General features: G+C 40.6%; 1 non-coding gene across 1 annotated transcript; it reads left to right on the forward strand.

The window, feature by feature from the left end:
- The first annotated feature begins 9,887 nt into the window (after positions 1–9,887).
- LOC112799262 (small nucleolar RNA R71) lies at positions 9,888–9,995 on the forward strand. The gene has a single exon (XR_003200837.1). It is a non-coding gene; the product is annotated as a small nucleolar RNA R71 (small nucleolar RNA).
- The last annotated feature ends 898 nt before the right edge of the window (positions 9,996–10,893 follow it).

The raw sequence follows: 10,893 nt of genomic DNA on the forward strand, positions 1-10,893 counted from the left end.
CTGAGTAGGATTCAATGATTGAATGACTCTGACGTGCTTCAAACTCCTGAGGGCGGGGCATTAGTGACAGACGCAAAAGAATCCCTGGATTCTATTCCGGCCTGATCGAGAACCGACAGATGGATAGCCGTGCCGTGACAGGGTGCGTTGAACATTTCCACTGAGAGGATGGGAGGTAGCCACTGACAACGGTGAAACCCTTGCTTAAGCTTGCCATGGAAAGGAAGAAGAAGGATTGGATGAAGACAGTAGGAAAGCAGAGAGACGGAAGGGAAGGCATCTTCATACGCTTATCTGAAATTCCTACCAATGAATTACATAAGTATCTCTATCTTTATCTTTATGTTTTATGTGTTTATCACCATACCCATTTGAGTTTCCTGACTAAGATTTACAAGGTGACCATAGCTTGCTTCATACCAACAATCTCTGTAGGATCGACCTTACTCGCGTAAGGTTTATTACTTGGACGACCAGTACACTTGCTTGTTAGTTGTGCGAAGTTGTAGTGATCACAATTTGTGCACCGCGCCAAAACTTGATGTGTGGAAAGCGATCCAACACAAACTTACCGCAAGTGTACCGGGTCGCATCAAGTAATAATAACTCACATGAGTGAGGTCGATCCCACAGGGATTGAAGGATTGAGCAATTTTAGTTTAGTGGTTGATTTAGTCAAGTGAATCAAGTTTTGGTTGAGTGGGTTGTATTTAACAGAATATAAATTGCTTGGAATGTAAAAGGGGAAGGGGAAATTGCAGTAAATTAAAGAACAGGAAAGTAAACTTGCTGAATCTTAAAGAACAAGAAAGTAAATGACTGAAACTTAAAGTGCAAGAAATGTAAATTGCAGTAAATTAAATGGCAAGAAATATAAATTGCTTGAATATAAAAGGGATTTGAGGACTGGGATTTGCAGAATCTAAACAAAGATAAATTGAATCACCACAACTAATAGAGCAGAAATTGAATTGGAAGCAATGAGAATTCAAACAGAAATTGAAAGTAAATTGCAGCAGGGTTCACAGAAGAACCAAAAAAAGGAAAATGGGTTCTCAGGTCTCAAGAGTCTAGAAAGCAAAGTCTAGATCTCTATTCGCCTTCCCAGATCCAAGTTCACAAAGCAATTGACAAGGAATTGAAGAAGAAGCAGTAAAGAGAATGTAAATTGATTCAATTATGCAGAAAAGAAACTAAAGAGTTCTTGAGTGGACATTGAGACAGAATTTCCTCAATTCTTAACACCCAAGAATCAAAACAAGGAAATTAAAAAGACCCAAACAAGAACGAGGAAGAAGAGAGATCAATTCTCCTCCCTAATTCTCTGAATTCTCAGTGAAGTCACCAAGAGAAGTTCCCAAGTGCAAAAATAAAATTCAAAGCTCAAAAGAAAGTGCAAAATTCAAAAGCAAAGCTAAAAGTTCTAATTACATCAAACTAGCTCCTATTTATATACTTTCTATTCTTGGATTTTGGGATTTGGATGGGCTTTTGATTTGGTGAAGAAATGAATTGAATTATAATTTTAATTGAATTTTCGGCCCAAAAATAATAGCTCCGAAGAGGCTGCCCTGCCCTTGTGGAGGGCAGGGCAGGATTTGGTGCATGTTGGTGCTTGCTTGGTGCGGCTTGGTGCGGCTTGGTGCGGTCTGGTGCGCAGAACGCTGCCTTGCCCTCGCGGAGGGCAGGGCAGGAAAAATTGGTGCGCCAGAAATGTGCCACGGTGCGTGCTGATGCTGCCAGAATCATGCCATGGTGCGGCAGAATGGTGCCTTGGTGCACAGGATGCTGCCCTGCCCTCGCAGAGGGCAGGGCAGAAAAAATTGGTGCTGCCAGGATCGTGTTGTGGTGTGCGCTGGTGCTGCCAGGACAGTGATTTGGTGCGCCAAAAATGTCCCTTGGTGCGCCAGATTCATGCACCAACAAAATACTGCCCTGCCCTCGCGGAGGGCAGGGCAGTGTTTCCAAAATGAAGTCCCGCGTTCGAATCCGGGCAGAAACACACGCTCATTCATTTTCCTTGGTTTCTTGGCACGGTAATGGAACTTAGTTCCTTGCTTCCTCATGGTCCCGTGTTCAACTCTTGTGGCAAGCATCATAGGCATTTTTCCTTTGATTTTCTTCCTTGGTGAGCCCGATACTGCCCTTGTGGAGGGCAGGGCAACATTTTCTTCTTCTTGATTCCAAGGCACAAATTTGTGCTCTGCCCTTGTAGTGGGCAGGGCAGAGTTACCTTCTTTGCCTTGTTCCCTTATGTTGCCCTCCTAGAGGGCAGTGTGCCCTTGTGGAGGGCAATGCTTGCCTCCCCCATTGCATGCGGCACACTTTTCCTTCCTTTGACCACGCTTCCTTCTCCTTGGGTCACGCTTTCTTAGGCCACGTTTTTCTCTTTTATTCTTTTCTTCACCTGAAATAAACCAAAACAACCACTCCAAGTATCACTAAATTCATAAGGCTTATAAATCAATTAAAATTCAATTAAAATTAGCTTAAACCTCGTGAGTTAACATTAATTTCATGGTGGTTGCTTGATTTAAAGAAGTTATGCATTTTCACTCCAAATCACTTACTTAGGAAGCAAGAAAGTGCATAAAGACTAACAAAACAAGTGAAATTAGCTTGAAAAATGGGTATATGATGACTTGTCATCATCCACCATTGGATTTTTCTATCAATCCACACCCTTCAATCTCATCATCCTTCTATATAACCCCCACTTTAACCCATTCCATATGCAATTATCCTCCCAATCCATCTCTCTTCTTTCTTTCAAACACACACACTGAACATCTTCACACACCAATTCTTACTCATGGCATCATCAAGCTCCAAGAGGCAAAAGGGGAAAGAACCAGTGTAGAGCATTCCTTTCGATGGAGGGAGATTCAAGACCGCCTTCCATGAGCTCCAATTTGAATGGATAAGACATAAGAAGATATTGCCAAAGTTGACATTCTAGTTCAATGAGGATGAGTGCCCACAGATTAGAGAGAAGATTGAACAGAGGGGTTGGCAAAAGCTCACGAACCTAGAAACAAAGATAAATGCAAATCTCATCAAGGAGTTCTATGCCAATGTGGCCAGAGAAGAAACTACGAGGGCTCCCAACTTCAAAAGCTACGTGAGAGGAACATAGGTGGACTTCATCCATAATGCTATAACAAGGACACTTCAGCTGAGATCGCCACATTTTGATGAGCCCAGTTATCAAGTAAGAATAAGTAATTGCCCCGACAATGATGAACTTGAAGAAATTGTGAACGATATATGTGTTATAGGATCTGATTGGGAAAGGTACTTGGATAGAAGACCGTGGTTCATCAGGAGAGGAGACCTCATCCCGGAAGCCAAGGGATGGTTTGAACTTGTGAGGAGATTTATCCTCCCAGCCGCAAACAATTCTGAGGTCAACATTGCTCGAGCTATTGGTGCGCGTAAATTGTGATCATCAACAATGGCACCAATTGACTTGGAGCTCTCAAACGTGAATCACACTTTGTCACAACTTCGCACAACTAACCAGCAAGTGCACTGGGTCGTCCAAGTAATACCTTACGTGAGTAAGGGTCGATCCCACGGAGATTGTTGGTATGATGCAAGCTATGGTCATCTTGTAAATCTCAGTTAGGCGGATTCAAATGGTTATAATGGTTTTCGAAAATAATAATAAATAAAGCATAAAATAGATAAAAGAGATACTTATGTAAATCCTTGGTGGAAATTTCATATAAGTGTATAGAGATCCTTTGTCCCTTCTAAATCTCTGCTTTCCTACTGCCTTCCTCCAATCATTCTTACTCCTTTCTATGGCAAGCTGTATGTAGGGCATCACCGTTGTCAATGGCTACTTTCCATCCTCTCAGTGAAAATGGTCTAAATGCTCTGTCACAGCACGGCTAATCATCTGTCGATTCTCGATCATGTCGGAAGAGAATCCATTAATCCCTGAATCCTACTCAGAATACCACAGTCAAGGTTTAGACTTTCCGAATTCTCAAGAATGGCCGCCAAAGGGTTATAGCTAATACCACGAAGATTCTGATTAAGGAATCCAAGAGATAGATGCTCGGTTTAAGGTAAAACAGAAGTTGTTGTCAAGCACGCGTTCATAAGGATGGATGATGATGAGTGTCACAGATCATCACATCCATCAGGTTGAAGTGCAGCGAATATCGTAGAATAATAATAAGCTTGAATCGAATAGAAGAACAATAGTAATTGCATTAAGTCTCGAGGTACAACAGAGCTCCACACCTTAATCTCTGGTGTGTAGAAACTCCACCGTTGAAAATACATAAGTGATCAAGGTTCAAGCCTGGCCGAATAGCCAGCCCCCAAAGTCTAAGAACTAAATGTCCAAAGATAGATACCAAGATAAGACAGGACCAGATGTCTAATACAATAGTAAAAAGTTCTATTTATACTAAACTAGCTACTAGGGTTTACAAAAATAAGTCTAAATGCAGAAATCCACTTCTGGGGCCCACTTTGGTGTGTGCTTGGGCTGAGCTTGAGCTTTACATGTGCAGAGGCTTCTTTTGGAGTTAAACCTCAAGTTGTAACGTGTTTTTGGCATTTAACTCTGGTTTGTGACGTGTTTCTGGTGTTTTACTCCAGAATGCAGCATGGAACTAGTGTTGAACGCCAGTTTGCATCATCTAAACTCAAATAAAGTATGAACTATTATATATTTTTGGAAAGCTCTGGGTGTCTAATTTCCAACACCGTTGAGAGCGCGCCATTTGGAGTTCTGTGGCTCCTAAAAATCCATTTCGAGTGCAGGGAGGTCAGAATCCAACAGCATCAGCAGTCCTTTTTCAGCCTGAATCAGATTTTTGCTCAGGTCCCTCAATTTCAGCCAGAAAATACCTGAAATCACAGAAAAACACACAAACTCGTATTAAAGTCTAGAAATGTGAATTTTGCATAAAAACTAATGAAAACATCCCTAAAAGTAGCTAGATCCTACTAAAAACTACCTAAAAACAATGCCAAAAAGCGTATAAATTATCCGCTCATCACAACACCAAACTTAAATTGTTGCTTGTCCCCAAGCAACTGAAAATCAAATAGGATAAAAAGAAGAGAATATACTATCAATCTCAAAATATCAATGAATATTAGTTCTAATTAGATGAGTGGGACTTGTAGCTTTTTGCTTTTGAACAGTTTTGGCATCTCACTTTATCCTTTGAAGTTTAGAATGATTGGCATCCATAGGAACTCAGAGTTCAGATAGTGTTATTGATTCTCCTAGTTAAGTATGTTGATTCTTGAACACAGCTACTTTATGAGTCTTGGTCGTGGCCCTAAGCACTTTGTTTTCCAGTATTACCACCGGATACATAAATGCCACAGACACATGGCTGGATGAACCTTTTCAGATTGTGACTCAGCTTTGCTAAAGTCCCCAGTTAGAGGTGTCCAGAGCTCTTAAGCACACTCTTTTTGCTTTGGATCATGACTTTAACCACTCAGTCTCAAGCTTTTCACTTGGACCTGCATGCCACAAGCATATAGTTAGGGACAGCTTGATTTAGCTACTTAGGCCTGGATTTTATTTCTTTGGGCCCTCCTATCCATTGATGCTCAAAGCCTTGGATCCTTTTTACCCTTGCCTTTTAGTTTTAAGGGCTATTGGCTTTTTCTGCTTGCTTTTTTTTCGCAAGCTTCCTCTTTTTCACTGCTTTTTCTTACTTCAAGAATCAATTTTATGATTTTTCAGATTATTAATAACATTTCTCTTGTTCATCATTCTTTCAAGAGCCAACAATTTTAACATTCATAAACTACAACATAAAAAATATGCACTGTTCAAGCATTCATTCAGAAAACAAAAAGTATTGTCACCACATCAATATAATTAAACTAATTTCAAGGATGAATTCGAAACTCATGTACTTCTTGTTCTTTTGTATTAGAAACATTTTTCATTTAAGAGAGGTGAAGGATTCATGGAATTATTCATAGCCTTAAGAAATAGACACTAGACACTAATGATCATGTAGTAAAGATACAAACATAGACAAACATGAAGCTCAAAAACCGAAAAACAGAAAGATAAGAACAAGGAAGTTAAGGAATGAGTCCACCTTAGTGATGGTGGCGCCTTCTCCTTGAAGGACCAATGGTGTTCTTGAGCTCCTCTATGTCTCTTCCTTGCCTTTGTTGCTCCTCCCTCATAGCTCTTTGATCTTCTCTAATCTCATTGATAATGATGGAGTGCTCTTGGTGTTCCACCCTTAATTGGTTCATGTCATGACTCAATCCTTCTAGAGAAGTGTTGAGTTGTTCCCAATGGTTGTTTGGAGAAAAATGCATCCCTTGAGGCATCTCAAGAATTTCTTGATGATGAGTTTCTTCATGCGTCTCTTGAGATCCATGGATTGCTTCTCTTGTTTGCTCCATCCTCTTCTTAGTGATGGGCTTGTCCTCTTCAATGAGGATGTCTCCTTCTATGACAACTCCAGCTGAGTATCATAGATGGCAATGAGATGAGGAAAAGCTAGCCTTGCCAAGGTGGAAGGCTTTCTGGCTACTTTGTAGAGTTCTAGAGAGATGACTTCATGAACTTCTACTTCCTCTCCAATCATGATGCTATGGATCATGATGGCCCAATCCACAGTAACTTTGGATCGGTTGCTAGTGGGGATGATGGAGCATTGGATGAACTCCAACCATCCTCTAGCCACAGGCTTAAGGTCTAGTCTTCTTAATTGAACCGGCTTACCTTTTGAGTCTCTTTTCCATTGAGCTCCTTCCACACATATGTCCATGAGGACTTGGTCTAACCTTTGATCAAAGTTGACCCTTATAGTGTAGGAGCGTGCATCTTCTTGCATCACAGGCAAGTTGAATGCCAACCTTACTTTCTCTGGACTGAAATCTAAGCATTTCCCCCGAACCATTGTAAGATAATTCTTTGGGTTCGGGTTCATACTTTTATCATGGTTCCTAGTGATCCATGCATTAGCATAGAACTCTTGAACGATTAAGATTCTGACTTGTTGAATTGGGTTGGTAAGAACTTCCCAACCTCTTCTTTGGATCTCATGTCGGATCTCCAGATACTCATTTTTCTTGAGCATGAAAGGGACCTCGGGGATCACCTTCTTCTTGGCCACAACTTCATAGAAGTGGTCTTGATGGGCTTTTGAGATGAATCTCTCCATCTCCCATGACTCGGAGGTGGAAGCTTTTGTCTTCCCTTTCCTCTTTCTAGAGGTTTCTCCAGCGTTAGGTGCCATCAATGGTTATGGAAAAACAAAAAAGCTATGCTTTTACCATACCAAACTTAGAATGTTATTCGTCCTCGAGCAAAAGAAGAAAGAATAGATGAAGAAGAAGAAGAAATAGAGGAGAGGGAGAGAGATGTGTATTTGGCCAAGGGAGATAAGAGATGGTAGTGATGTGTGAAAATGAAGAAGGATAGAGGGGTTTATATAGTGGAGGGAGAGGGGTTAGGGTTCGGTCATTTAGGGTGGGTTTGTGTGGGAAAGAAATTTTGAATTTGAAGGTAGGTGGGGTTTATGGGGAAGAGTGGATGGATGTGTGTGGTAAAGAGGTGATGGGGAAGAGAGATTGAGGTGATTGGTGAAGGGTGTTTGGGGAAGAGTGTTATTGGATTATGTGAAGAGGAGAGAAGGTGAGTTGAGGTAGGTGGGGATCCTGTGGGGTCCACAGATCCTGAGGTGTCAAGGATAAATCATCCCTGCACCAGTTAGGCATGTAAAACGCCCTCTGCCTACAATCCTAGTGTTTAACGTCAGACTGAAGCTTGTTTCTGGCGTTAAACGCCCAAATGTAGCATGTTTCTGGAGTTTAACGCCAGCCTTATACTTGTTGCTGGCGTTAAATGCCAGCTTTCCTTAAGGTGCAATCCTGGCGTTTAAACGCCAGACTGCTGCTTGTTTCTAGCGTTCAACACCAGATTCATGCTCTGTTCTGGTGTTAAATGCCAGCCAGATGCTCCTTACTGATGTTTAAACGCCAGTAAGCTCTTCCTCCAGGGTGTGCTGTTTCTTCTGCTATTTTTGATTGTTTTTAATTTTAGCAATTATTTTATGACTCCACATGATCATAAACCTAATAAAACATAAAAGAACAATAGAAATATAGATAAATAAAAATTGGATTGCCTTCTAATAAGTGTTTTTTTAATGTCAATAGCTTGACAGTGAGCTCTCATGGAGCTCACAGATCATCAGAGCATTGTTGGGACCTCCCAACACCAAACTTAGAGTTTGAATGTGGGGGTTCAATACCAAACTTAGAGTTTGGTTGTGGCCTCCCAACACCAAACTTAGAGTTTGATTGTGTGGGCTTTGTTTGACTCTGTATTGAGAGAAACTTTTCATGCTTCCTCTCCATGGTTGTAGAGGAAGATCCTTGAGCTTTAAACACAAGGTAGTCCCCATTCAATTGAAGGACTAATTCTCCTTTGTCAATATCAATCACAGCTCCTGTTATGGCTTGGAAGGGTCTTCCAAGAATAATGGATTCATTCTCATCCTTCCCAGTGTCTAAGATTATGAAATCAGCAGGGATGTAAAGGCCTTTAACCTTCACTAACACGTCATCTACCAATCCATAAGCTTGTCTTATTGACTTGTCTGCCATCTCTAATGAGAATGTGGCGGCCTGTACCTCAAAGATTCCCAACTTCTCCATTACAGAGAGTGGCATAAGATTTATACCTGACCCCAGGTCACACAGAGCCTTCTCAAAGGTCATGGTGCCTATGGTACAAGATATTAAGAATTTACTAGGATCTTGTTTCTTTTGAGGTAAAGTTTGCTGAACCCATGTATCTAGTTCACTAATGAACAAGGGAGATGCATCTTCCCAAGTCTCATTACCAAACAACTTGGCATTCAGCTTCATGATGGCTCCTAGATATTGAGCAACTTACTCTTCAGTTACATCTTCATCTTCTTCAAAGGAAGAGTAGTTCTCAGAGCTCATGAATGGCAGAAGGAGGTTCAATGGAATCTCTATGGTTTCTATATGATCCTCAAATTCCTTTAGGTCCTCAATAGGAAACTCCTTTCTGTCTGGGGGACGTGTCTCATAAGGTCTTCCTCATTGGGATTCACGTCCTCCCCTTCCTCCTTGGATTCAGCCATATAGACAATATCAATGGCCTTGCACTCTCTTTTTGGATTCTCTTCTGTATTTCTTGGGAGAGTACTAGGAGGAGTTTCAGTGATTTTCTTACTCAGCTGGCCTACTTGTGCCTCCAAATTTCTAATGGAAGACCTTGTTTCACTCATGAAACTTAAAGTGGCCTTAGATAGATCAGAGACTATATTTGCTAAGCTAGAGGGGCTCTTCTCAGAATTCTCTGTCTGTTGCTGAGAAGATAATGGAAAAGGCTTGCTATTGCTAAGCCTGTTTCTTCCACCATTATTAAAGCCTTGTTAAGGCTTTTGTTGATCCTTCCATGAGAAATTTGGATGATTTCTCCATGAGGAATTATAGGTATTTCCATAGGGTTCACCCATGTAATTCACCTCTGCTATTGCAGGGTTCTCAGGATCATAAGCTTCTTCTTCAGAAGATGCCTCTTTAATACTGTTGGATGCATTTTGCAATCCATTCAGACTCTGAGAAATCATGTTGACTTGTTGAGTCAACATTTTGTTCTGAGCCAATATGGCATTTAGAGCATCAATTTCAAGAACTCCCTTCCTTTGAGGCATCCCATTACTCACAGGATTCCTCTCAGAAGTGTACATGAATTGGTTATTTGCAACCATGTCAATGAGTTCTTGAGCTTCTGCAGGCATTTTCTTTAGGTGCATGGATCCACCTGCAGAATGGTCTAGTGACATCTTAAAGAACTCAGATAGACCATAATAGAATATGTCCAAAATGATCCACTCTGAAAGCATGTCAGAAGGACATCTTTTGGTCATCTGCTTGAATCGTTCCCAAGCTTCATAGAGGGATTCACCATCTTTTTGTTTGAAGGTCTGAACATCTACTCTAAGCTTGCTCAGCTTTTGAGGAGGAAAGAACTTAGCCAAGAAGGCCGTGACCAATTTATCCCAAGAGTCCAGGCTATCTTTAGGTTGTGAGTCCAACCATGTTCTAGCTCTGTCTCTTACAGCAAAAGGGAAAAGCATGAGCCTGTAGACTTCAGGATCTACTCCATTAGTCTTAACAGTCTTACAGATCTGCAAGAACTCAGTTAAAAACTGATAGGGATCTTCTGATGGAAGTCCATGAAACTTGCAGTTCTGTTGCATTAGAGCAACTAGTTGAGGTTTCAGCTAAAAATTGTTTGCTCCAATGGCAGGGATTGAGATGCTTCTTCCATCAAATTTGGAAGTATGTGTAGTATAGTCACCAAGCATCCTCCTTGCGCCTGCACCATTGTTATTGGGTTCGGCCATGTCTTTTTCTTTTTCGAGATTCTCTTTAAGGTTTTCTCTGGATTGTTGTGCTTTAGCTTCTCTTAGCTTCTTCTTCAGAGTCCTTTCAGGTTCATGATTTATTTCAAATAGAATGTCCTTGTCCTTACTCCTGCTCATATGAAAAAGAAGAGAACAGAAAAGGAAGAGGAATCCTCTATGTCACAGTATAGAGATTTCTTTATGTTAGAAGAAGAAGAAAAGAATAGAAGAAAGAGAAGAGGAAAATTCGAACACAGAGGAGAAGGGAGAGTTCAAATTTTTAGATGAAGAGAAGTGTTAGTAATTAAATAAAATAAATAGAAAGATATGAGAGGGAGAGAATTTCGAAAATTATTTTTGAAAAAAGGTTAGTGATTTTCGAAAATTAAGAGAAGAAATAAAATTAAAACTAAAATTTGAAACAATTAATTAATTAAAAGAATTTTGAAAAAGAGGGAGGTGATTTTAGAAAATTAGAGAGAGAAAAGTAGTTAGG

The sequence above is a fragment of the Arachis hypogaea genome, chromosome 4 (genome assembly GCF_003086295.3).
Source record: "Arachis hypogaea cultivar Tifrunner chromosome 4, arahy.Tifrunner.gnm2.J5K5, whole genome shotgun sequence".
Lineage (NCBI taxonomy): Eukaryota > Viridiplantae > Streptophyta > Magnoliopsida > Fabales > Fabaceae > Arachis > Arachis hypogaea.